Raw genomic sequence first — 25266 nt, forward strand, 5'->3', positions numbered from 1 at the left:
CAACCTCTCCAACCACTGGCTGCCCGACCCTTTCCGCAGAAACTGGCTTTCGAAAGAAAGAAATGGGATGATTTCATCTTGTTGTTTTGCTTTTATCTGATTTCCTTCTTCTACATCCTGCCAACTGAAGGGTTTTAAAACCAATGAATTGCTTCACAACAGCAGACAAATTTTGACTCTTGCCCAAAGTCTTTCTGATTCCTGGCCAAAGTAAAATAGTAATTTGGGATGCCTCGTTCCTCATGATTTTTTAGGATAAAAACTAGATGATGGTGGAAACACAGGGTAAAATGTTGTGCATTTTTTTTAATATTGTGCATTTTAAGAGTATGTGTGTCATAATAGATAGCTATCACTTGTTAAATTGCTGCCTGTTTTTTGACACAATACAAAATCTGTATGTCAAAAAACAAGGGCATGTGGAGAAAAGGAGACCTCTTGGGTTAGTTCTTTACCAATTCCTTAGTTAGAAAGGGTCACTATTTCCTTTATCTTTTTTGACTTTTTCTTTGAGAAGCAGCCTCATCTTCTCACCAGGTTAATAGTTGGGGAGTTTAATAGAATTTTCTTGATACATTTCATGTTGTGGCTGTCTTGTAAATCAGGAAAAGATGGCTCTGGTCTCACTTCCACCTGGCTGTGCATCTTTCATTGCTTTTTCTTATCCCCTCAGCTCCCTCCCTCTGTTCTCTCCCCATCCTCTTCCCCTGCATTCCCACTTCCTCCCTCACATCCTTTGCACTCCCCCCTCCACACTTCCTCTCCCCCTCTTAGACCTTAGCCTGCAGATCCCCTCCAGATGGTGGGGGTCCAGCCCAATGTGACTGCTAACCTCTTCTCACCACCCACTCCTCACTACCCTGGGTTAAGTATCAGCCCTCTGGGCCTCTGATAAAATGTCTTCGCTGCAGTACCAATTAAATGCTGAAGAGTCAGTCAATGCCAAAGTCACATCCTGTGTGTCTGGAGAGTTTCACTGGTGAATTTGTGTTGCTTTAAAACCTTCTATGTTTTCATAAATCACACTGATCCAGCACCATAAAGTGAGTTAGAGATTAAGGCCTCTTGTTTTACATAGATAAGAGGTTCAGTCCAAGGGGAAGTACACAAATATGGTAATATCTTGATTTTGTCAAATGTCAATTATTTTTCAACTATTTTAGTTGAACCACATCTCTCCCTTCCTAGACTTTTTAATTCATGTGTACTTTAGGTGAAATATAACCCCTATGTTTCTAGTACATTTGTACTTAATACAAGCAACTGTGGTTTTTTTTTAAATGTTCAACAACACTTTCAGAGATTTTTTTTTTTTAAGATTTTATTTATTCATCATAGACATAGAGAGAGAGAGAGAGAGGCAGAGACACAACACAGGCAGAGGGATACGTAGGCTCCATGCCAGGAGCCCGATGCGGGACTCGATCCCAGGTCTCCAAGATCGCGCCCTGGGCCAAAGGCAGGCGTCAAACCACTGAGCCACGCAGGGATCCCCACTTTCAGAGATTTTAATAAGCCTCTTTTAAAAGTCTTTCCTCCTCTCAGGCCCGCAAACAGGAAATTGTATTTTACTAAGGGCAAACAGATTTTATCATCTCCAAAGTTTAAGTGTGGCTTCACACCAAGCACCCAACATGATTCAAGAGGCTTCTGAATTTGACCAAATGTGCTCTGTTCCCCCTAGTTCAAAAGTGTGCATATGTGAAATTCCTAAACAAGTTTATAATTAGCTAGGTTATTTATTATACATTTATACATAATTACATCTTATATATACATAATAGGTACACACATACAGCATATAAATAATTGTATATGTAATATATACATTATAATCCTCTCTATATACATAAATATATTACATATATTAAATGATCAATATATTATACATAATATATGCTACCTGATGGGGACCGCTCCTTTAGAGCTTGCATGCTGAGAGGCCTAATGATTCTAAAATTCTGTCAATATGTTAATATTATTCAAGATCCAGGAACCTAAAAACTCAAATTAACAATTTTCATGCATAGAAATGCAAACCTTTGTCAAAAACCATCGACCCTCTCTTCGCCTTTCATGGTGTCTCTGAAGAATATAAAAAGCATAGCTAAGAAAAGCCAGATGGATCATCAAACGTGTACACATACCTTAAGAAAATCCCTGTGACATTCCATCAAGCCTGTTTCCTAATGGCCCTTGGCTCCCTTAAATAAGGTGATTGAATTGGAAGTCTTTGTGCATCTAATCAAGTGGAGGTGGTTGTTGCCATGTACATGTACTCAAAGGCCTGAATCGAATCTTTACAGTCCTTTAACAATCCAGCTGACTGGCTAGCTCCTGCCTTTGCAGCTCATCTCTGAGCTAGGACAGGTTACAGGATCCTCAGTTCAGCCCCGCTGGAGGGTGAGGCTCCTCCAGCAAAGGTATTTTTCTGCCAGAATCCCTTGGCTGACAGGTTCATGGAAAGTGATTCTGGTCAAAATGCTCCCTTCTTATCTGTGCCAACAGCACACTTAGAAAAGAGTTCACACTTGGTTCCTGAACATTCCTTTGTACTCTGGAGGTGTGTGTGCTTAGACACACGTACACATCCATCATACGCACATACACACACAAAGGTACGTGCATACACACGCAGCACATGGAACTTTTTCTATCCATTCCCACACGTCCGTGAACCCAACTTGCCTTTCACTCCATCCCACGAAAGGGCCAAAAGCTGACTTCAAAATTTTAGCACAATTATTCCAATCTTAAGAAAGAGGAATGTCACTGTGTGACCTGGGGCCCAGGACTAACTCCTGGTAGTTTGAATTTAGTAATCCCAGATAGGGTTTTGTTCTCCAGTCCTCCAAGAATCTAATTCTTGTCCTCTTATCTCCCCTTTCTGGTATGGGCTAGCAGCCAGGTCTCTGTCCTCTGACGCAGTTATCAAAAAGGACAAGCGAGGCAAAGGTTGGAGAGGAGTGGTGTTTGTTCACTGATTCCAAGGAAAATCATTCATTATTGACATTTGTTTCCTGAAAATCCTGAGAGCCTTTTCCTGGTGTTTGGCAGCTTCCTACCTCCTATGTATCTTGCCCACGATGCCACCCTGAAGATACATACCTTTGTTGGAAATGGCAGGGATGGAAATATAAGAAGAGAGTGAATGGCCCTCAGGATAGTTGTCTGAGGATAGGAGAATAAAAATGAAGTAAAGAAATGCAACTCTTTTTTATATTTATTTTGTATTCTACAGCTTGACTTCTTTATTATTTTGAACAGGTTTTTGATGGAGTCTTTAGGGTTTTCCATAATATCATGGCATCTGCAAACAGAGACAATTTTATTTCTACCTCTGCAATTCAGATGCCTTTTATTTTTCTTGCCTAGGAAGTCCCAGGCAGACCAATTGGGCAAGAAAAATGTTGAGTTTCTATACACAAACTATCTGAAAAAGAAATAAAACAATTCAATTTACATTAGTCAAAACAATAAAATAATTCAGGATAGATTCAATCAAAGAAGTGAAGGATCTACATTGAAAACTTTATGACATTGATGAAAGAAATTAAAGACCGAAAATGGAGAGGTATCTTGTGGTCATGGATAGAAAGAATTGGTGTTGTTAAAATGTCCATACTACCCAAAGCTATCTATAAATTCAATGCAATCTCCATCAAAATCCTTATGGCATTTTTCACAGAAGTAGAAAAAACAACTGTAAAATTAGTATGAAACCACAAAAGACCTCAAATAGCCAAAGGGATAAAGTGAAAAAAGCTAGAAGCATCACACTTCCTGGCTTCAAATTACATTCAAAGTGAAAGTAATCAAAATAGTACGGTACTAACATAAAAACAGAGCCATGGACCAATGAAATAGAATTGAGGGCCCAGAAATAAACCCATGCATATACAGTCAGCTCATATTTGATAAGGGATCTAAGAACACTCAATGGAGGAAGGGTAGTCTCTTCAATAAATGGTGCTGGGAGAACTGGATATGCTCATGCAGAGAATGAAAGTGGACCCCTATCTGACACCACTCACAAAAATTAACTTATAATAGTTTCAAGACTTAGAAGTAAGACCTGAGGGGTTCCTGGGTGGTTCAGTCATTTAGGCACCAGACTCTTGGCTTGGGCTCAGGTCATCATCTTATGGGTCATGGGATCCAGCCCTGTATTGGGCTTCATGCTCAGTGGGGAGTCTGCTTGAGAGTCTCTGCCTCTGCCCATCCCCCCACTCTCATGTGCATGCTTTCTCTCTCTCTTTCTGTCATATTAATAAATCTTAAAAAAAAAAAAAAAACCTAAAGACCTAAAACTATAAAACTCTTAGAAAAAAACACAGGAAAAAAAAACTATTTGACATTGGTTATGGGATTTTTTTTTTAAATAAAAGGCTCACATACAACAAAGGAAACCATCAACAAAATGAAAAGGCAACCTGGGGAATGGGAGAAAATATTTGTAAGTCATATATCTGATAAGGAGTTAATGTCCTAAATATATAAGGAATTCATACAACTCAATAGCAAGAAAATAAATAATCTGATTTTAAAATGGACAAGGAACTGAATAGACATTTTTCCAGAGAAGACATACCTACAAATGTACACAAATATAAAGACAACATAAAAATGACCAACAGCTACATGACTACGTGCTCAACATCTTTAATCATTAGGGAAATGCAAACCCAAACTACAGTGAGAGATCACATCTGCTAGAGTAGCATTATCAAAAAGAAAAGAAATAACGAATGTTGGTGAGAATGTGAAGAAAGGAGAACCCTCTTACACACTGGGGGGAATGCAAACTGGTGTAGCCACTGTGGAAAACAGTATGGAAGTTCCTCAAAAAACTAAAAGTAGAGGGGTGCCCAGGTGGCTCATTTTGCTAAACATCAGATTCTTGGTTTCTGCTCAGGTTACGATCTCATATGTCACGGGACTGAGGCCCATGTTGGGCTCCATGCACATCAGGGAGTCTGCTTGAAGATTTTCTCCTTCTGCCCCTCCCCTGACTCATGCTTGCTCTCTTTCTCTCTCTCAAATAAATAAATAAATAAATCGTTAAAAAAAAAAAAAAAAACTAAACTAAACTAAAACCAAAGTTTCTAAACAATTCAGTGATCTCATTTATGGATATGTATCCCAAGGAAATGAAATCACTATCTCAAATTGATATCTGTACCGCCATGTTCATTGAAGCATTATTCACAATAGCCAACATATGGAAACAATCTAACTTTGATTCGCCCATCGATGAATGAATGGATAAAGAAAATCAGCACAAATGACCCTGAGGGCATTATGCTAAACGGAATAGGTCAGACCAAAAAAGACAAATACTGTATGATCTCGCTTATAAGTGAAATCTAAAAAAGCTAAACTCATAGAAACAAGAGTAGATAAATTGGTGGTTGACTGGGGCTGGAAGTGGGGGAAATGGGGGGATTCTGGTCAAAGGGTACAAACTTCCTGTCATAAGATGAATAAGTTCTGGGGATATAATATCCAACATGGCAACTATAGTTAACAATACTATATTTTATACTTGAAAACTGCTAATAGAATGGATTATAGGTATTCTTACCACACACAAAAAAGGCAATTATTTGAAGTGATGGATGGGTAACTGATCTTAACATGGTCATCATTTTGTAGTATATCAAATCATCATGTTGTATACCTTAAACTTACACAATGTATATATACAATTATATCTCAATATGGGGGCGAAGATGAAGTGTAGGTTCAAAATTTTAAAAAGAGGGGATCCCTGGGTGGCTCAGCAGTTTCACGTCTGCCTTTGGTCCAGGGTGCGATCCTGGAGTCCCGGGATCGGGTCCCACGTCGGGCTCCCGGCATGAGCCTGCTTATCCCTCCTCCTGTGTCTCTGCCTCTCTGTGTCTATCATGAATAAATAAATCTTAAAAAAAATTTTTTTAAAGAAATGAACAAAACATGAAACTGACATGGAATCATACGCTGAACAAATCAAGACAGACATTTCTTAATAGAAACTTCTTTATTCAATCCATAATCTTTGAGGTTGTTGGAGATCAGATGACGCACAGTTCCAGGGTGATGGATCATAGATTCAATTGTCTTTAATAGGTTTTTGTGTGTCAGAACTTGAAACAAATATATTGTGTTTAGATTAGTGACTATAATTAGAGGAGTGGTTTCAAGTTTGCAATTAATGATCCAAGTTGCTGGGACCCATTTGACCCACACTCTCTGAAATACTGTTTCTACTTGACTAGATCCTCCATGGAGTATTCAGTGAGAAATCGGAATTAGAAATATAGTTTTCAGGGTGCCTAGGTGGAGCAGTTGATTAATCATCTGACTCTTTGTTTTAGCTCAGGTCCTGATCTTATGATTGAGCCCCACATCAGACTCTTTAGCGGAGTGTCTGCTTGGGATTCTTTCTCCCTGTCTCCCTCTGCCCCTCTCACTCATTCTCTTGCCTTCTCTCTCTCTCTCTCTCGTCTCTCTCTCAGATAAATAATTTAAAAAAAAAAAGTTGTCATTATTGAAATGCAGCTTGGTGACAGTACAATTATGACAGGAAGAGAGAAAACAGCATCCAAACACAAAATCAAGGCATACCACCGGGGTGTTCAAATATTGAAATTCCTTATCCATTGGTGGCAGCAACTTTTCTAGCTCCCCAAGTGTCCCCTACTGCCTTCAGAAGCCTAGGTGCTCCCCAGGAACCTCCTGACTGCCACATTATCCAGTCACCTGGGGACCCAGCACCTAGCATGGCAGGAGCCTCTGGACACACTTCTATCTTAGTTGAGCAGCCATTACCATTAGCGGTGCAATTCTTTGAGCATCATTCCCACACAAATGGTGGTGAATTCTGTCTTTGGGAATTGAAGCTGTTACAATTCAAAAAAGGCTCCTTAGAACTGGAATCAGACACGGCAAGGTTGCCACATGAAGCAGAATACAACAATTGAGAATTTTCATCAATAGAGATAAAAGTCATTAAAAAAAGATTGAGTTTTGGGATGCCTGGGTGGCTCAGCAGTTGAGTGTCTGCCTTCAGCTCAGGATGTGATCCTGGAGTTCTGGGATCGAGTCCCACATCGGGCTCCTGTGTGGAGCCTGCTTCTCCACCCTCTTCCTGTGTCTCTGCCTCTCTCTCTGCATGTCTCTCATGAATAAATAAACAAAATCTTAAAAAAAAAAAAAAAGATTGAGTTTTTAAAATACGGGCATCTGGAAGCTTGAACATGGATCATTAAGGGAAAACTGGATGCTAGGCAACATGATTGTAACCAGTTTTTGGCTGATGTTGAGGATGATGGCCACACCCTCCCGTATTAGCTTGCTACTTCTGTGAAAACAGAGTTTTGAGCTGGAAATGAATGATGTGTACACTTGGATGGCACATGCCTTGTCATTGTCGTCATTGTTGACGTGGCCGTGTTCAGAAGAGGATGGGAAGTTTTCCACAAACTGATGGAGAGGGACCCTGGCAACCATCCTATTTTTCAGCATGGGAGCCCCAGAAGTTTCTAGTGTACCATCCCTTGTCACCCACCATACTAACCACTCAGAGGCAGAACCTAAGATTTTGGATTATTGATGGAAGGTAAAGCAGCAGCACAAGAATGTGAGGGAAAGATTGGATAGAGAATCCAGGAAGTACAGTTTATGTTCTAGTTCAGCCACTGAATCTCTAAGAGGATTTATTTTATTAAAATAATTTTCCTTTTTTTCTGATCAAAAATCATATGCTCTTTATGAAAAATCATAATGCAGGAAAGTATAAAGCATAAGATAAAAACTACCCAATTTTCCATCCGTTACAGAAAACCCACTGGATTTAATGTTCACATTGTACTGGACCCATCTCTGGACAGCTGTCTCCACTGGACATGTGTAAACACACAGCACATAACGTGCTATCTCCTATCAGAATCATGCTTTTCATGCTATTTTATAATATGCTTTCTTTTACTTAACATATGTTGTAGATATTTTGGTCAGTCAATATATATAGCTCTATTTCACCTTAAGAACTGAATTGTGTTCAAGGTGTTATATTGTTAATGTATAGTAACTCATTTTGGTAAAACTCTAGATGAGCCTTTAGGTTGCTCCATTTTTTATACTGTGGGTAAGTCTATGATGAAAATCCTTGCATCTAAATCTTTTCAAAATTATCAAACATCTCCTTAGAACACAGTTCTAGAAAAGGAGTATCTACATCAAATGGCACGCTTGTGTTAAATGTTAACATTGTTAAACTGCTTTCCAAAACTCTGACCTGATTTATACTCCCACACACAATGTGGAGAGGTTGTCATTTCATTGTGGTGCCATAGATGTTGAGTAATGCCAACATTTTTTTTTAAAGATTTTATTTTTAAGAAAAATATACCCAACATAGGGCTCGAACTCACAACCCTGACATTAAGAGTTGCATGCTCTACTGACTGAGCCAGTCAGGCACCCAGAGTAATGCCAACTTTGGATTTTTCCCATTCTGATAGAAAAATGTGACGTCTCAATTGTAGTTGTATTTGCATTTCTTTTATGATGAGTGAGGTCAGGCACATTTTAATAATGCCATCAGCTCTTCCTTTGTTGTTGCATGGTCAGTTACCAACTTTATGAAGTTGATCTCCTCTCTATTGGATTGTTAACCTTTATTATACTAATCTATACAAAATCTATTTTAAGGACATTAATACTTTATCATATCAATTGTAAATATTTCCTTCATTTTGTGCTTACCTTTCAACCTCTGGATATGGTATTTTCGGCCACTCAATGTTTTACAGTCTCGATTTCTCATGTTTTCCCTTATCTCGATAGTATGAAGAATCCGCTGGATGAGTTTCAGCACCTGACAATTAATTGGACATCCAGCTTCCAAATTCAGAAATTGTGCTTTACTCGGTACCTCACCACCCATTCTATTCTTTGCTTCTTGAACCAATCTCTGCTCCGGTTCGTAAATTCTCTTCATAGTGCTAAGCAGATCAAAATAAACCTACTCCTCTTGCCATAGTTCTAGAAGCTCGCCATCAGCACTTGGCCGGGCCGGTGCCAGAGCCTCGGGTCACAGGTGCCAAGAGTGACTCCGACATGGTCACAGAAAATAAACACCAGTTATCACAGCGACAGCTGTTGAGTTGTGCTGCCAAGACTTCCTCCTCACTTGGGTCCACATGTCTTGAACTGTGCAAATGTGCTGAGCACAAGCTAATGTCCGTGACGACAGTCTGAAAGGTTAGCCCTCCTGAGACTAAAGCTGCTAGCTTCAAGCTGTCTGTTTCTTCGTTAACAGTTTCAGCTACATGAGATAATAGTTTCCAAACAGTACCAGACTGAACTTTTAATTCTACTCCACCGAAACTAAAGAGTGAATAAAGATAAAACGAGGTGGTCAAAAGTCAATCAGAGGAGGTCAGGAATGAACCACTAGACATGGATTTCATCTGGAAATGTCTCCTTAATGTGGCAAAAAACAGAGGTTTTATAAACTAAGGAGAAGCCACTGTGTGAAATGAATACTGAGGGTGGTCATAACGTAGCTTCTTGCATGTACAAGGCAATCCGAACGGAATGCCATTCAATGAATGAATGAATGAATGAATGACCAAAGGAACAAAACTCTCAAAGTACATTCTGTTAGATGGAATAAGGCTTTAATAATGTACCTATGGCAGGTCAAGATAAAGGAACACAAGGAATTCTGCTCTCGAGTTGTTTCTAAAGCGGGGATTTTTTTTTTTTTTTTTTTATGATAGAGAGAGAGAGAGGCTGAGACACAGGCAGAGGGAGAAGCAGGCTCCATACGCTGGGAGCCCGACGTGGGATTCGATCTAGGGTCTCCAGGATCGCGCCCTGGGCCAAAGGCAGGCGCTAAACCACTGTGCCACCCAGGGATCCCGCGGGGATTGTTTTAAATGCCTTTGAGAGTAGTTCTCAGGTGGAGAAGTCAGATGTGGAAGCAAAAATTCACCAGAACCACCTGAGTAGCTTTTTTCAATTAAACATACTCTTGCTCCATCCAGATTGTATCTGGTCATTAGCTTGTGCTCAGCACATTGTGGTCCCATCTCCCGATTCCTCCCTAATTTGAGATACATTTAGCTAATCCTGCCTGCAACATACTATTCGCTGATTAGGGCTAAGGGAGGAACTGGCCTTCTGGAAGCCTCTCTCTCCTGCTCTTGGAGGGCGGGGAGCTCACTTAAACAAGAAAAGATAAATTAGGTCAGCTCAGAGGACTGGGATACATTTTTAGTTAATTTATCCAGACATTTGTATATAATGAGACTTCAGTTAGCATAAAATCTGTGTCCTCCTAAAAACAGTTTAAAAGGTCTAACTAGGAAAACAGAATCTACATTAAGTAATTTCAGCAGAGGGAATGTAATGCAGAGGGCGCCGGAGCAGCGGCGACTGAAGGACGAGGAGGCGGAGGCCTCCGTGGGCCTCAGTGGGAGGCAGCACTCAGGGGCTGGGGACCCCAGGGGCCCCGGGGACGCCCAGCAAGAGCTGCAGCTGCTGCCTGAGACCTACCATAGGCAAAGGGGAGATGTGCCCGCCCTCCCTGCCCGCAGCCGGCTCCCCCCCACCCCCCAGCCCAGCCCTGGAAGCCCCTGGAAAGGCCTGGAAAGGCCCCTGCAGAGCGAGAGCATCGTGGCCCTGGTGCTGCAGAGCAGGGCGGGGCGGGGGGGGGGCGGTGGTTGCAGGGTGAGGAGCGGGCCTGGGGCATCCAGCCTCCCCACTCTGCCAGGCTGTGGCCCTGAGCCCCCTGCAAGCTCCCGGAGAGTGGGGCCAGTGCTCCTCCCAGGCGCTGCCACTGGGCCAGCTAGGTTTCAACCCTCCGTGTCTGTGGGACTGAAAAACTTGTCTCCTCTCCCCTTAGGAGTGCTTACATAGGCCAGGTCTCAGAGATAATTCCCCTCATGGTAGATCTGTCAACAAACTGGTTTATGTCCCCTGACTGGTCTTGGAGATTTTAAAGTTGAGAAATATTCAGGAAACACTAGCTCTTCTGACATTTGTCCTAACTGAGCTACAAAGGCCTGACCTCCTCCAATTCTTTTTTTTTTTTAAAGCTAGCTTTTTTTTTTTTTTTTTTTTTTTTTTTAACGATAATCACACACACAGAGAGAGAGGCAGAGACATAAGCAGAGGGAGAAGCAGGCTCCACGCACCGGGATGCTGACGTGGGATTCGATCCTGGGTCTTCAGGATCGCGCCCTGAGCCAAAGGCAGGCGCTAAACCGCTGCGCCACCCAGGGATCCCCTCCTCCGATTCTTAAATTATATTGAGACATACTTATTCTAAAGCCTATGAGATCAGAGCGCCTGAGTGGCTCAGTTAAGCACCTGCCTCTTGGTCTCGGCTCAGGTCACAATCTCAGGACCCTAAGATCAAGCTCCACAGCGGGTTCCATGCTCAGCAGGGAGTCTGCTTGAGATTCTCCCTCCCCCTCTCCTTCATAAATAAATAAATAATAATAAATAAATAAATAAATAAATAGTATGAGATGACTTAATGAAGAAAGCAAATATTTACCTTGTGACAGCCAAGTGTCCACCCAAGTATCCATCCACCAATGAGTGGGTAAACAAAAAGTCCTCTGCGCATACAATGAAATATTATTCAGCCTTAAGAAGGAGAAGGACAAAGATGAACCTTGAAGACATTATGCTACACAAAATAAGCCAGTGTGTTTGTCCCCAGCTCTTTGTTTCCTAAAACTCTTGGAATTTCTAAAGGCAAAAGGAGCATCTTTTGTTATAATTGGTTTTCAACCTCAGTTCATGAAATACCTCTCTGAAGCATCTTCTGTTATTCATAACCGCCCCTTTCAACCACACCTGAATTCAAGTTGAAGAGGTGGCTTTTGGAAAGTCCCTAAGGCTGGTGGAGGGGAACTGGTTGCCAGGGGAACCCACCATGGGTTTAGCCCCAATCCCCAACCTCTAAGGAGGAGAGAAGGAGGCTGGACCTAAGTCCCTATGGTCAGTGATTTAATCAGTTGTGTTTACATAACAAAGCCTCCAGAAAAGCCCCAAAAGGTTGGAGTTTGGAGAGCTTCTGGGTTGAGGTACACATGGAGGTACTTGGAGGGTGATGCCCCTGGAGCAGGAGCACATGAAGATCTGTGCCCCTTGCCATATACTCTGCCCTATGCATCTCTCCCATCTGGCTGTTCCTGAGTTGAATCCTTTATAAGAAAAGTGTGAACATAAAGTGTTTTCTTGAGTTCTGTGAGCTATTCTAGCAAATTGTAGGGCCCAAGGAGAAGTGCATAGGAATCTGATTTATAGCCTGTTGGTTGGAAGTCAGAAGGAAGGCCCAGCCTAGTGATTGGCATCTTACACAAGGACAGTCTGGTGGGAATGAGCCCTTAACCTATGGGATCTGGCATTAACTCCAGGTGTACAGTGTCAGAACTGAATTGGATTGCGGGGCAGTTGTCACAATTGTTAGTGTCCCAGAGAATTGGAGAACTGGTGTGAAGAAAACCCCACACATTTCGTGTCAAAGTGAAGTGTTGTGAAGATATAAAGGAGAAAAAAAACCTTTCTTCCTTCTAGGCTGTCACAAGAGAACAAATCCTATAGTATTCTGTTTGCATAAGGTCCCAAGTGTCTTCAAATTCAGAGACGGAAAGAACAGTAGTGGCCAGGGTTGGCAGAGGGGAGCACGGGGTGGGAGTGGGGTCACTACCCTGCAGGCACAGAGTTTCAGTTTGGAAAGGCCAAAAGTTCCAGAGGTAAATGGTGGTGATGCTTGCACAACATTGTGAGAATTGTCCACCTTTAAAATGGTTAAAATGGTAAATAAATTTCATGTTACGTATATTTTACTACATTAAAAATTAAGATAAAAAATACATATTTACCATGTGGTTTTCCCTGCGGAACTTTACCCATAAGTCAGAGCATTGGGTACATTTCAAAATAACCTTTGGAAGTCCAATATGAGTCAATATGAGTCAAAGCATCATGAGGGTCATCACGCTATGAGTAACTCATAAAACAATCTTGCTTTACAATTGGTTGGACACTTGGGTCTTTGGAAATAAGGTGACATTACCTTGGATCCTAAGGAAATCAGGCCCAAGTCAGTGGATCTAGGCTGGGAGAGCTGGGCGCAGATAGGGTGACGGGCTGCATTAATACACTAATAGCATCTGAGTCACCTGGGAAAGGAACGAGGAAGGCCTCTCACCTGATGGTGTGGGAAACAAGAGAAATGATTCTCTTCCTCACTTCCTTCATGCTGTTTAGTTTCCATTTTTATGAGTGAGCGTCCCCGAAGCGTAGCCTTGCTCAGTGGTGGGAGGTGTCCATCCTCGGAAGGGCAGGTTGGCTGATGGTCTGTTGTGTCTCCCATCTGCCTCTTCCGCCCACTCATCAGGCGTTAGGATGTCAGTGCCTGGAGGAAAGCACTGGCACTCAAGAAAACAGAACATTTCCAGCAACTTGTGTAGTGCCTGTGACCTGGCCAGCCTCCAGCTCTTGGAAGCCCCTGTCTTTGGGGACAAGCTGGATCTGCCTCCAGACTCTCAGACTCCCATAGCTTCGAGGTCCCCACCTCTGCCTCTGTAGGAAGAAGAATAAACAGAGCAGAATAACTATAATAATAACATTGAACATTAACCCCAAGCTTTCCCAAAGAGTAGTTTACCACAAAAATTATGTCTGTTCCACATGTCCACCGGGAGAAAGGGACAGACAGCATGGCATTTGCAATCAGTAGATGTGGGTTTCAAGGCCATGTGTTACCTTCCTTGTTTCTATTACATGCCAGCTGCCATCCTCCCACCCCAGATAGGGTCTCACACATCATAAGGGCTCAATAAATGACAGGTGTGTTATTATTAAAGCATGTGTGTATCTCAGTCTAGAAAGGCAGGTTACAGGAAATATTGCTTGAACTCCCCTAAAAACAGCTTCATTAGGATGCTGGGTACCCACTGTCACCAGCATGGAAGAAAGTTCCTCCCCTGGCATTACAGGGTTGTCTTCTGACCCTCATGACACCAGAATCTAGAGGGGATGTGACCATCCCATCATCCAAGGCAATCTCTCGGCCAAACTGGTGGCAGCAGCACAGAGGTTCCCTACCCCTCAGAGAACCGACACCCCTCCTTTTCATTCACGGCTCCGTTAGGTGTTGGGTGAGGGCTAGGGGTGGAATATGGAACCAATTCTCTGACTTTAAAGGCTTCCAAAGACCTTTGTTCCTAGAGCCTGGGCAGGACAGAGATGCTACCCCAACCCAGGTAATTGGAGGAGAGTCTTAACAAGAGAATTATTTACAAAAGTATGAGCAGGGATCCCTGGGTGGCGCAGCGGTTTAGCGCCTGCCTTTGGCTCAGGGCGCGATCCTGGAGACCCGGGATCGAATCCCACGTCGGGCTCCCTGCATGGAGCCTGCTTCTCCCTCTGCCTATGTCTCTGACTCTCTCTCTCTCTGTGACTATCATAAATAAATAAAAATAAAAAAAAAAACAAAAAGAAAAACAAAAGTATGAGCAGCACTTAGAGAACCAATGAGGGACGTACAGAACCCTGAGCTGGCAACTTTAGGAAGTCATTATGCCTTTCATCTTTAGGTCAAGGAGAAGGAACTGCTACTAGAGCCCAGAGAGGGGGCCCTAACTGGTGCTATGGCCTTGCCCAGAGGGAGACCACTAACCTACAGAGAAGATCCAAGCACCAAGGACCTGGCCTCACTGTCCTGTCTTCTGATCTCTTGCTGATTCCTTCTATTGGCTAACCCCAAGCAAAAGCCATAGAACAAAGAAACCCTTTGATGCTTGTCCACATCAGCCACCTGGGCATGGAGCAAAGGGTCAGAGGCCCAACAGAAGACGTCCCTTGGCATTACCCCTCTGGGCGTGGGACAAGGAGGGTAAGGTTTTTCCAATGGTTCCACCACATGGTACTTGTAAATGGTTCTAGAATTATAGGCTTGCTGACCAGATTATAGCCCATTATCTGCAGCAACAGATGGAACACATCTGGGAGTGGCTTCATGTGTGGATGCAGGGGCTAGGGAGGTACCCAAATTCTCCTTCCATCTACTTTGAAGGAAGGCTCGACATGTCACTGGTTAAAGTTTTGTCCCTTCGATCGAAAATGTTGATTCCTATGGAGCCAAGTTACTTTAGGCAGAGTCACCAAGATGTTACTAACAATGTGAACCATGGAATAAAGATTCCAAGAGCAGATCTGATAGGAATTTGAGGGAGAGAAAGAAAGTGCACAGCAACTGAAGGGCAGGGGCAATGCCAACCTGCTGGCATACTGTTATGCTGCATTTTTTGTGTATTTTTGTCATGTGTCTTGAAGCAGAGTGATGTGTTGGATCCAGGGGATCTTAGCTGAGGAAAACTCAGGCTGGTTCTAGGGCCCCCACGTGCTTTCTTCTTGCACGTGTGCTAGCTAACAGGACCCTGAGACCCTGGTCATTACAGAGTTAGCTTCCTGACTGGATAACTTGGTTTCTTTCAACACCGAAACTCATTCAGTGTAAGTCAAGTTCAAAAAAGAAGACAGGCCTGGAGTCTATCACACCAACAAATGGTGATGCTATTTTACAGGTTGAAACTTTCCAGAGCCGTTTGCAGACATATTTACACTATGGGACATTTCTTCAGCCCTTCTTGCCTGTTTATGACTCGGGGAAGTGCAGAGGGAATGTTTATGTAGAGATTTCTGTGATAGCAAATGGAGTAGTTAGATCACAAAAGGTATTCATCTGAAAACAAGGACACGGAAGCAAGTATCAGGCTCGACGTCTCAGCTTCTGTGGATAAGCACTGCGGAGGCAGCACATGTCATAAAGCACTGTCTGGTGCACCCGGACACACACTGCGTCTGCATCTGAGGACTTCTCAGTACAGAAAAGTAGGCTCCGCTTCCCCCTTGCTCTTCCCAGCCTACAAGAGTTGATTCTGTTCTATCTTCCTTCTGGAAACTGTTCTCTCCAGATTTCTGGCCTCAGCACTCAGAGCTGATCTACTCCTGATCTACTCGTCCTTCTCTGGCTCCCTGAGTAGCTCATCTTCCTCTGTCACAGAATCTACTAGTCCAACAGGGGAAAAAATCTGTGTGGGGTGAAAGAGACTAGCTCCCTCAGGCTAGGGGCAGGTGCAGAGACTCCCTGTGCCTTCCCATTCTATGGAGGGTAGTAGGTGCCAAGAGTAGCAGAATCAGCTTCACAGAGAGATTAAGCTTGTCCAACGCAAAGCAAGAAGCACTGGTGACAGTGATGACTGTGAGGCGGCAATAGTAAATGGCATCTACAGTGACAAGGAGGGCGAGATGCTCCAGATTCAAGGTCAGGGGCTTAGGCTCGCACAATGTTGTGAGTACAACACACGATAGATTGTCAGCTCCTCGACGTGAGGTTCTTCTATTTTGTTCAGAGCTGAGGCTCCAGGATCTAGTCCTGGTGTTTGCAACATGAAAGAACCTCAGCGAATTTTTTTTAAATGAATAATACTGATGGATGAATGAGATTTCATGACCCCGTGGGCAAAAGCCTTGTGATGGGCCTGGGAGCTGAGATGCCGGCACTGGTGGGGTGCCCTCAACAAGGCTGGTGGCCAGGGACAAGCTCCTAGAGCTCACAGGTTATCTGGGGATCTCCATCTTCTTGCTATCCTGTGCCTACCAGTTTCTGGGTTCTGGGGTCAACTCAATGCCTATTTGCTGAATTGAATCGAAATGTCTGTTCCAGACCTACATGTCCCTTGGGAAACAGGTTCAAGAAAACTTGTCAGCCTTTTCTCTGTGATATCGTGGAAGAGAAGCCAGTGCCACATCCACATCCCATACGGCATGTCACATCTAGTCCTGACCACAGCCCGGATTGTGGGTCACAGCCCCCAAAGCAGATGCTGTTCCCTCCCACACATGCCTGCTCCGGGGGTGACTGTCAGCAGGCATGGTGCGTCATGTCCCACCCACCCCAAGGCTGTGTGCCTGCAGCGTGCCCCTCTGAAGCGGGGGTAGTGAGTCAGCGCGGAGGAGGGAGAACAGCACAGGGGATGCTTCTAACAGCTCTCACTGGAGTTCAAGGGAGAGCCCCTGGGCTGCTGAGCCCATACACCAGCCTTGACTCCCGTGCCTTGCCCCAGGCGTGGCTTTCTCCAAGAGGAGGCCCCTCCAGTCTTTCCTGCACTGGCCTCTTCCCCTGTGTAGGGAACCTGTGCCCCATACAGGGGCTGACCCGAGGTGGAGCTACCCTTCTCACCAGATGTCTGCAGGACACATGCCAGCTGAGATCTGGTTAGAGCTAACACAGATGAGGCTTTAGGGAGACCATCCAAGAAAAGCTTTGGCACCCAAAGATCCAAAGAAGAGTCCAGAGCATTGCTCAGCCTCAGACTCCAGGCTCTGTCCCTGGGTGGTGTGTGATATAGAGCCTATTCCTGGAACAGCAACTCAACACAAAATCTTTGAGATTACCCCACTGCGGGCTATCCACCAGGTCCTGTTCATGGAGGGGACCCCCCTCTAGTGTTTACACGTGGAAGAGAAGCCATTAGAGCATTAGGGTCTTTCTGTACCTGTAACCCTGGGAGTCCAATGGGAGGGGAGCCCCTCTTCCAATTACACATCTCAGTGGTGGGTGCTTCCCTATCACACGGTCAGGAGTGGAGGTCATTGCCCAAGTCAAATATAATCAAAAAGGAAGGCATCTTCAGGACATACGTATTCTTTAAATACACATAGAGCCTTTGTTATGTCCTGGCCAGAGTATAAATTAGGATATGTTAGGTTAGATAAAGGCGATCTGAGTGTATAGGCATTTTCTGTTGCCTCTAGTACATAAATTTTCTTAGTTTTGGACCCCTCTTTATCTCTGTGCATTTTTTTCCTCTCTTCCTGACTTACCTTTGCCTTGACAGGGGCACTCAGGGACTCTATTAGCATTTTACATCACATTGCTGGTATTGGCATGAAAAAAAAAAGGCTGCTGACTCCAACATAGGTCTTTCTAAAGTGAAGAGACCCCAAGGAATTCTGTGATCCTAAAACAAATTTGGGACCATTAATGCAGAAACACAGAAAACTCTCTTCTGATTTTCAGAAACTTAAGTTTTATTTATTTTTTATTTTTTTAAAGGTTTTAAAAATTTATTTATTCATGAGAGACACACAGAGAGAGAAGTAGAGACACAGGCAGAGGGAGAAGTAGGGTCCCTGCAGGAGCCCGATGTGGGCTCTATCCCAGGAGCCTGGGATCATGACCTGAGCCAAAGACAGATGCTCAATCACTGAGTCACCCAGGCACCCCCAGAAACTTAAGTTTTAAGTGAAATTAATGTTTTTATTATAAAAGCAATGAAATATCATTGTGTACAATTTAGAGATGTCATATAAGCCAAGGAAAAAACATCAGCCATAATCTCATCACCCTGCCATAAGCACATTTCCTCATTGGATGCCTATCCTTTCAGCATATGTGCAATAGTAACTTCTGGCACATACGCCAAGTTCCCCTTAAAGTGACCTGCATTTTCACTACCAACATGTCATCATATTGTTTCTATGTTATTAAATATTCTTCTATGACATTTCCAAAGGTTGCAGTGTTTCCTTCATGGCTATACTATTCCTCATTTTACCAGTCTCGGTTGTTAGTCATTTTGGTTGTTTCCAACTTTCCTCAATTATTAAAAAACCTGCAAGAAATGTCCCTGGAGCTGTATCTCTGCTGACATCCATGATTCTTTCCTTAGGATAAATTCCCAGATGTGGAATGTCTGTCATATGGCAGACAGCAGCTGCCAAACAGCTGACCTCAGTTGTCCTTCATCTGACCCCCAGCCATGGCTGAAATGCCTCTCAGAAATAAGAAATTTAGGGGTGAATCAGGAATCATTGCTACCCCAAATTAGTCCTCTCTGACCTCTTCTAGTATATGGTTTTTTTAAAAGCCCTGGGTGGCTCAGTGGTTGGGTGCCTTTGGCTCAGGGCATGATCCTGGGATCCCAGACTGAGTCCCACATTGGGCTCCCTGCAGGGAGCCTACTTCTCCCTCTGCTTGTGTCTCTGCCTCTCTTTCTGTGTCTCTCATGAATAAATAAATAAAATCTTAAAAAATAAAAATAAAAAAGCTCCATAAGATTTCTGCATTAGCTCTATAAAGAAAATGATTTGTGGCCCAAGAATCCCCCCAATCATGCATGAGTGGGGGGTGGGAATGGGGAGAGAGGGCCTTTGTAAAAAGACTGCATTCCCGGCCTCCCACGTGCCCAGCATGAAGCCGATCCCTTAGAATCTCCCCTAGAATCTTTTTCACCCAAACCAATACCCCTGAAGCCAGGGAAGAGGGTCCCTGTGCTCCTTGCAAGAGGCAGCGCTGACAACCCACAGCACACCCCAGGGCGCCTTGTGGCCTGGATGACTTTCCTCCCCCTTCTGTACCACAGCGCCGGCCCTGATCTGGGGGGGGGGGGTGTGTCTCCCAGCATCCCAGCCCCTGCAGCCCCCCAGGGACTCCACCACTTATCTGACCAAGCGAGATTCCTCCCAGCGCTTGGCTTTCCCCCTCACTCCTTGGGTTGCTGGACTGTGTGCAAGGCCCAGGGTGTCCTTGAGGTGGGCAGGCCAAATGGGGAGCTGGCACCCCTTCCCATCTGGGGGCCGAGGCTCCTTTAATTTGGATACCTTAAAAGGCTCGCGGGAGCAAGGGGCTGGGTTCTTATCTCTCAGCTCTGGACAGCACCTTATTTATAGCCCTGCTGACACAAGGCGGCAGCTGGCCAGCAGCTGCACACACAGTTGCAAGAGCAGCCCACGAGCGTGGGCCCTGCCTCCCCGCTGGCCCCTGGGCTCGCCGAGGGCAGACGACAGGACAGGTAAGCTTCCTCCTCCCCGGGGCCCCTTCCTTCCCTGTGTCCTCCCAGGCTTCGCTGCCAGCTGTGTGGCCTCCTGCCCCGGGAGGGAGCTCTCTGGCACTGTGCACCTGCAGACCCCAAACCCAGCCCCAGTGGCCTGGCAGCGGGCCCCCACGTGCAGCCAGCTCCTGCCCAGGGCTGCGGGGCTGTGGGGAAGGAACAGAACCCGGCCGCTGCTCCAAACCCACGACAGGTGCCTCCGGGAGTAGAAAGAACACGGAGGGAACCCTCCGTTCATCTTACCCTCTCAGACGGGGAAACAGGAACTACACGGAGTTTTGAACACCAGGAAGCTTTTTGTAAAAGAAAAAAGAAAAAAAAAGTATAAAATAAACATTGGGAGGGGGGGAAACCACAGTGCCCTGGAGCTTTTTCTCCTTCACAGAATTTCCGGATGGCCTGGGGTGAGGAGGCAAATTACTGAGGAGTCTGATTAGGCTGGGAAAGTATGTTTATACAAGATGACTTGTTACTGACGGTTCCAAAGTACAGATAGCTGTTGTGTGCTTAAAGGAAATGCATTAACATTTTACTAATTTACTAATTTCTAGAGCAGGATATGAGCAAATGCACAGTACTGAGTAATGCTTGGGCCAATTGTGTAATAATGTTAACACTGATAAGATGGCATATTCTGATAATAGGTGTCATACATGTTAACATCCTCTAGTCATACTCCATGCAAGGCACCTTATCAGGTCTAATCTAATAAAAAGAGATATTACCAGGCCTTTTTTTTTTTTTAATAATTCTGAGGTCAAAAGATAGTATTACACTTGTGTTATTAGCTGATGTTATTTTATCATGAACTTGCTCTATATAGGTTTGTTCTGGTTTTATTTTATTTATTTGTTTCTTGAGGAATGCTATTTGAATTTTGTTTTATTGCTAGGTTTATAACATGATGTGCTGTAATCAAACCTATTACATTTTGAGATCCATCCAATCTTAGGAGAGTTTTTGTCTTTAAAGAAGTAGCCAACTACTCAACTCACACGATTACATTTTCGAGGCCTTTTCTGATATTAAGAAAATGCTTCAATGTATAACCTTCATGAAGAGTTGCATAGTTTCCCCTAAAATATGCCCTGACTGCTCACTCAATCTTGCCTATTTTTGAATGCATTTTGCACTATTAGATTTCTTCATCCCACTTAGTGCTTCTGGAGTTCTCCATTGGTTCCAGATCCTGAGGCTAGGCCACGTCATATTTCTCTCTGTAATCTGATAGCTCTTAACACAGGGACCTACATAGTCTACTGGTGTCTAAAATACTTCAGATGTAAAATAGATGGCCAAGAAACGGAGTTTAAATTGTCCTCTCCCCACCGTCAAAATTTTTTTTTCAACCGAATAAATTATAAAGATCTTATTGGTTTTACTCAATGATTCATGAATTGGGCAGTATCCCACCCAGCAGACAGAAAGGGGCTGTGCAGTGTGTACAAAATTGAAGACTTTTACAGACAGAAGGGAACAGGAACTAGGAAGGTACATGGGGCAAAAAAAGTGGACTGTTTATTCCAACGTTACTTTCCTTTAGAGGATGACAGGGCTCTATCAGGCAGATGACCTAACTAATGCTCATCAGGTGAGTTCTGACTGCTTTAAAATTCCATTACTGGAAGAGGCCAAAATTGTACTTAGGCTAAGTGTGTTTGGTGATGTGGAGCTTAATATAAGTGACTCCATTTGGGGCCTGTTGTCCTGTTTTTAACACCACCAAAGAAAGAGGTGAAATTATATTCATAGTGTTTATATTTTCTTTCATTGTATCTTACTGTACAAATATATGCCAGAAAATACAGACCAGCAGAGAGAGGAAAATGAAAAATTGTGTGTGGTCTTACTACATTTATTGTTTATCCTATTTCTTGATTCTAAGAGGTCTTTGATTTTGAGATGAGCCACTAATTTAACACTAGCTTTACAAGAGAGGGAAGGAAAGAATGCCTGGGTGGCTCAGTGATTGAGCATCTGCCTTTGGCTCAGGGTGTGATCCCAGGATCTGGGATCAAGTCCCACATTGGGCTCCTTGCATGGAGCCTGCTTCTCCCTCTGCCTGTATCCCTGCGTCTCTCTCTCTGTCTCTCATGAATAAATAAAATCTTAAAAAAAAAAAGGGGGGGGGGGAATTCTCACTATATACCACTCCACAGTGATGTATTTTAAGATGCATCTGAAAACAACAAATTATATGGAGAACTATAACTTCTAATTAAGAAAAAAATATATCATCAGGTCATTTGGTAATCTGATTTTTGTTAAATTTATGATCAATGTCTTTCTACCAAGCATTCAAACTTTAATTCTTTGAAATTAGTTATCGTTATATGACATTGTGATTTCTTTCATTTAGCCAGAATATTCAAATACTTATAATGATTGGGAATTAGAATGATGGAAGCTTTAAAAAAAAACGTAAATTGAGCTTTAGATAAGCAATTTTATCAGGATATAGCTAGTTGGGTTTTTTAAGATTTTATTTATTTAGGGATCCCTGGGTGGCGCAGCGGTTTGGCGCCTGCCTTTGGCCCAGGGCGTGATCCTGGAGACCCGGGATCGAATCCCACGTCGGGCTCCCGGTGCATGGAGCCTGGTTCTCCCTCTGCCTGTGTCTCTGCCTCTCTCTTTCTCTCTGTGACTATCATAAATAAATAAAAATTTAAAAAAAAGTTTAAAAAAAAAAGATTTTATTTATTTATTCATGAGAGACACAGAGAGGCAGAGACACAGGCAGAGGGAGAAGCAGGCTCCCTGCAGGAGCTAATGAGCAATATGCTAATTTCTACACTACTAATGCAACCCACTGAATAGTAAAAATACACAACCATCTTGTGCCTTGATCTACATGACCCCTAAAAGCTTATTTGGCTGATTTCTTCCTCATTATCACTGATTCATCAGCCTTTTATCATTTAGTCTCCAATGTACCAAATAAGGATGAAAAATAGAAAGGAACTAACATAAGTTCTGAGCAATTTGATATTTGACAGATGTATTTCATAAATATCATTAATTATCTTAAGTGTAAGCTTGCAAAGACCAATTTTAACTTTGAGTACATTTTTATAGTTTGGGGCTTTGTTGAATTTAAAAGATAAATTTTGGATAGAGAGAAGAGGAATAAAAATTCATTTTAACATAATACTTTTACAGTAAAAATGAAATACTGAAAAGTTACACTGAAAGCAAACCATACCAAGCCAAAGACTCATAAAATACACTCCATGGGTTTCACTAAGAAGGCATGTATAATTAGATTTTAAGGGGAAAGTGAGAATTTCATTTTGGTCTTTAGGAAGTGAGCCTTCTTTCCCTGCCTGGGACCCGTCTAATCAGCAGGAAGGGGGGTAGGGGTGTATGAAGAGGCAGGAGGAACTGATTATTTTAATGTGAAGCAAGAGGCACCAGAGCACTTTCTGCCTGGTCTCAGACTAATTTCAAGATGTCAGTCTATGGTTTAGCATGAACACAAAAAAAGAAAAATCCATGATGTTGATTATTCTACTTCTAATTCATATCCCTTGTAGTAAGACAAAGTGGATAGTGTGAAAGCAGACAGGGCTATATGACAACATATATGTATCCATTAAAATGATTAGTGCAACTGCTTGAATACAGTATGGTTAAAAAAATTGTGATACAGCCATTGTATTAAATATATACAATAATTGAAAATAAAATTTGCAAAGAATTTTTAATTTTTAAACACAAACCTATATTTATAATATATGCTCTTAACTGTGTAATATACATCCTGAAAAAATACACTAAAATATACAAAGTTATTGTTTCTTGTAAGATTATTTGTAATTTTATATTTTCTCTACGTTTTAAATAGCTTGCTAAATTCCTACACGGATACTAATCATGGGATTTTTTTTTTAATTGCAAAATCCATGCAAAAATAAAGCACTTTAATTATTGCTGCTGATTACAAAAACTATAAATAACCAACCACTAGGGTCAGCTTTTCAAAAAACAATTGCTATAATTTATTGACTGAGCACTCTGTCTGGGAACTAGTATTAGCTGATATAACATCCCCAGCCACCCTACAGGCATTATTATTATTTATTATCATTATTCCTATTTTCAGGTAAGGAAACTCACTTAGAACAGTGTTATCCCCTGCAGAAGGTTCAACCAAGTTCAAACTGGTCTGGCTTCAAGGATCTTCTGGTTGGCATTAGAATAATAAAAAAAAGCAATCTCCATGCCATATGCAATGAATAGTGTGTTTGAATGGCACGCATGCATCCTGTAGGAATGGTGGGCGATATTCCTGTAGGAAAGACACGGATGGGTAAAGTTTACACCGACAAAGGTATGGAGCTGAAAGGAAGTAAGGAATTATGAAAGCACAGACAGGTAGGGAAGAATGTGAACGATACAGAGATGGGAGCAAATGGGATTCAACCGCAGACTGAAGGTGTGTCCTACGGGTAGGAAATGAGCTAAATGTGTATGCGTCGGGCAGGGAGGGGTAGCAGTAATAATCTAGGGACAATGCTGCTCTTTGTTCTCTTTGAACATTCCTATAAGCCCACATTTTGTAAGAGGAAGTGAAGAGGTGTCCTGGCTCCCCAAAATAAAAAGGAAAAACAAACCTCTGTAAAGAATCTGAATTGGGACTAATTTCAATTCCAAATTTAGAATGGAATTTTAATTCCATTTGGAATTAAATGGAATTTCTTCTTAGAATGAAACTCTGGGCCAGAGAGGTCACGGTAGCTGATGTCTGAGCACTTGCCTGGGCCAGCACTGTAGTGAATACTACTCGTGTGTGCACACGTGCATACACATGCACACGCTCTTGTGATCCATGTAGCAGCTCTTTAAGGAGTGCTCCTGGTTTCCTGGCTTATAGATAAGGGCAGCCAGGTGCTGAGAAGCGAAGTGCTCAGAACCAGCAGGTGGGGAAGCTGAACCCAGGCAGGACGGGGCCAGGGCTGCCAGGAATCTGATCAGAGATTGCTGGAAAAGTCTCCACCATTGAGAAAGAAACTCATCTTAAAAATGAGAGTAAAGGGGGTGCCTGAGTGGCTCAGTTATTAGGTGTCTGCCTTCAGCTCAGGTCATGATCCCAGGGTCCTGGGATCAAGTCCCACAACAAGCTCCCTGCTCAGCGGGGACTCTGCCGCTTTCTCTGCTGCTGTGCTCTCTCTCTTGCTCTCTCTTTCTCTCAAATAAATAAATAAAATCCTTTTGAAAAATAAAAGTGATTGCTTCCCACTTACCCTTTATTTTTCTTTTTAAAAATTCTTCCCTTACGTCCAGCACCTTCTCAAGAGCATGGGCAAAGTGGTAACCTTCTTGATCATACCCTGAACATAAGCATGGTGCCTTGCACACG

The 25266-nt window shown here is 43.0% G+C and overlaps 1 protein-coding gene and 1 long non-coding RNA gene across 8 annotated transcripts in view; one reads left to right on the top strand and one right to left on the bottom strand.

Annotated features, from left to right (window-relative positions):
- Positions 1–7131: 7131 nt before the first annotated feature.
- LOC121490663 lies at positions 7132–20286 on the bottom strand. Of its 5 annotated transcripts, XR_005987742.1 has the most exons (5): positions 19525–19644; positions 17899–18035; positions 11552–13590; positions 8749–9372; positions 7132–7181 (listed from the first exon to the last, which is right to left on the bottom strand). It is a non-coding gene; the product is annotated as an uncharacterized LOC121490663 (long non-coding RNA). The 5 variants fall into 5 exon arrangements; XR_005987740.1 differs by lacking the exon at positions 7132–7181 and having other exon boundaries at positions 7200–9372; XR_005987743.1 differs by lacking the exons at positions 7132–7181; positions 17899–18035; positions 19525–19644 and adding an exon at positions 20151–20286 and having other exon boundaries at positions 7200–9372.
- FHL2 (four and a half LIM domains 2) overlaps positions 19729–25266 on the top strand; it is a 68132-nt gene continuing 62594 nt past the window's right edge. The window contains exon 1 of one of the 3 annotated variants that reach the window (XM_041754537.1): positions 19729–19868. The gene's annotated coding sequence lies outside the window, so the exon portion shown is untranslated. The remainder of the gene's footprint in view (positions 19869–25266) is intronic. The other 2 variants (XM_041754533.1, XM_041754534.1) reach the window with 2 other exon arrangements.

The sequence above is a fragment of the Vulpes lagopus genome, chromosome 5 (assembly GCF_018345385.1).
Source record: "Vulpes lagopus strain Blue_001 chromosome 5, ASM1834538v1, whole genome shotgun sequence".
Classification (NCBI taxonomy): Eukaryota; Metazoa; Chordata; class Mammalia; order Carnivora; family Canidae; genus Vulpes; species Vulpes lagopus.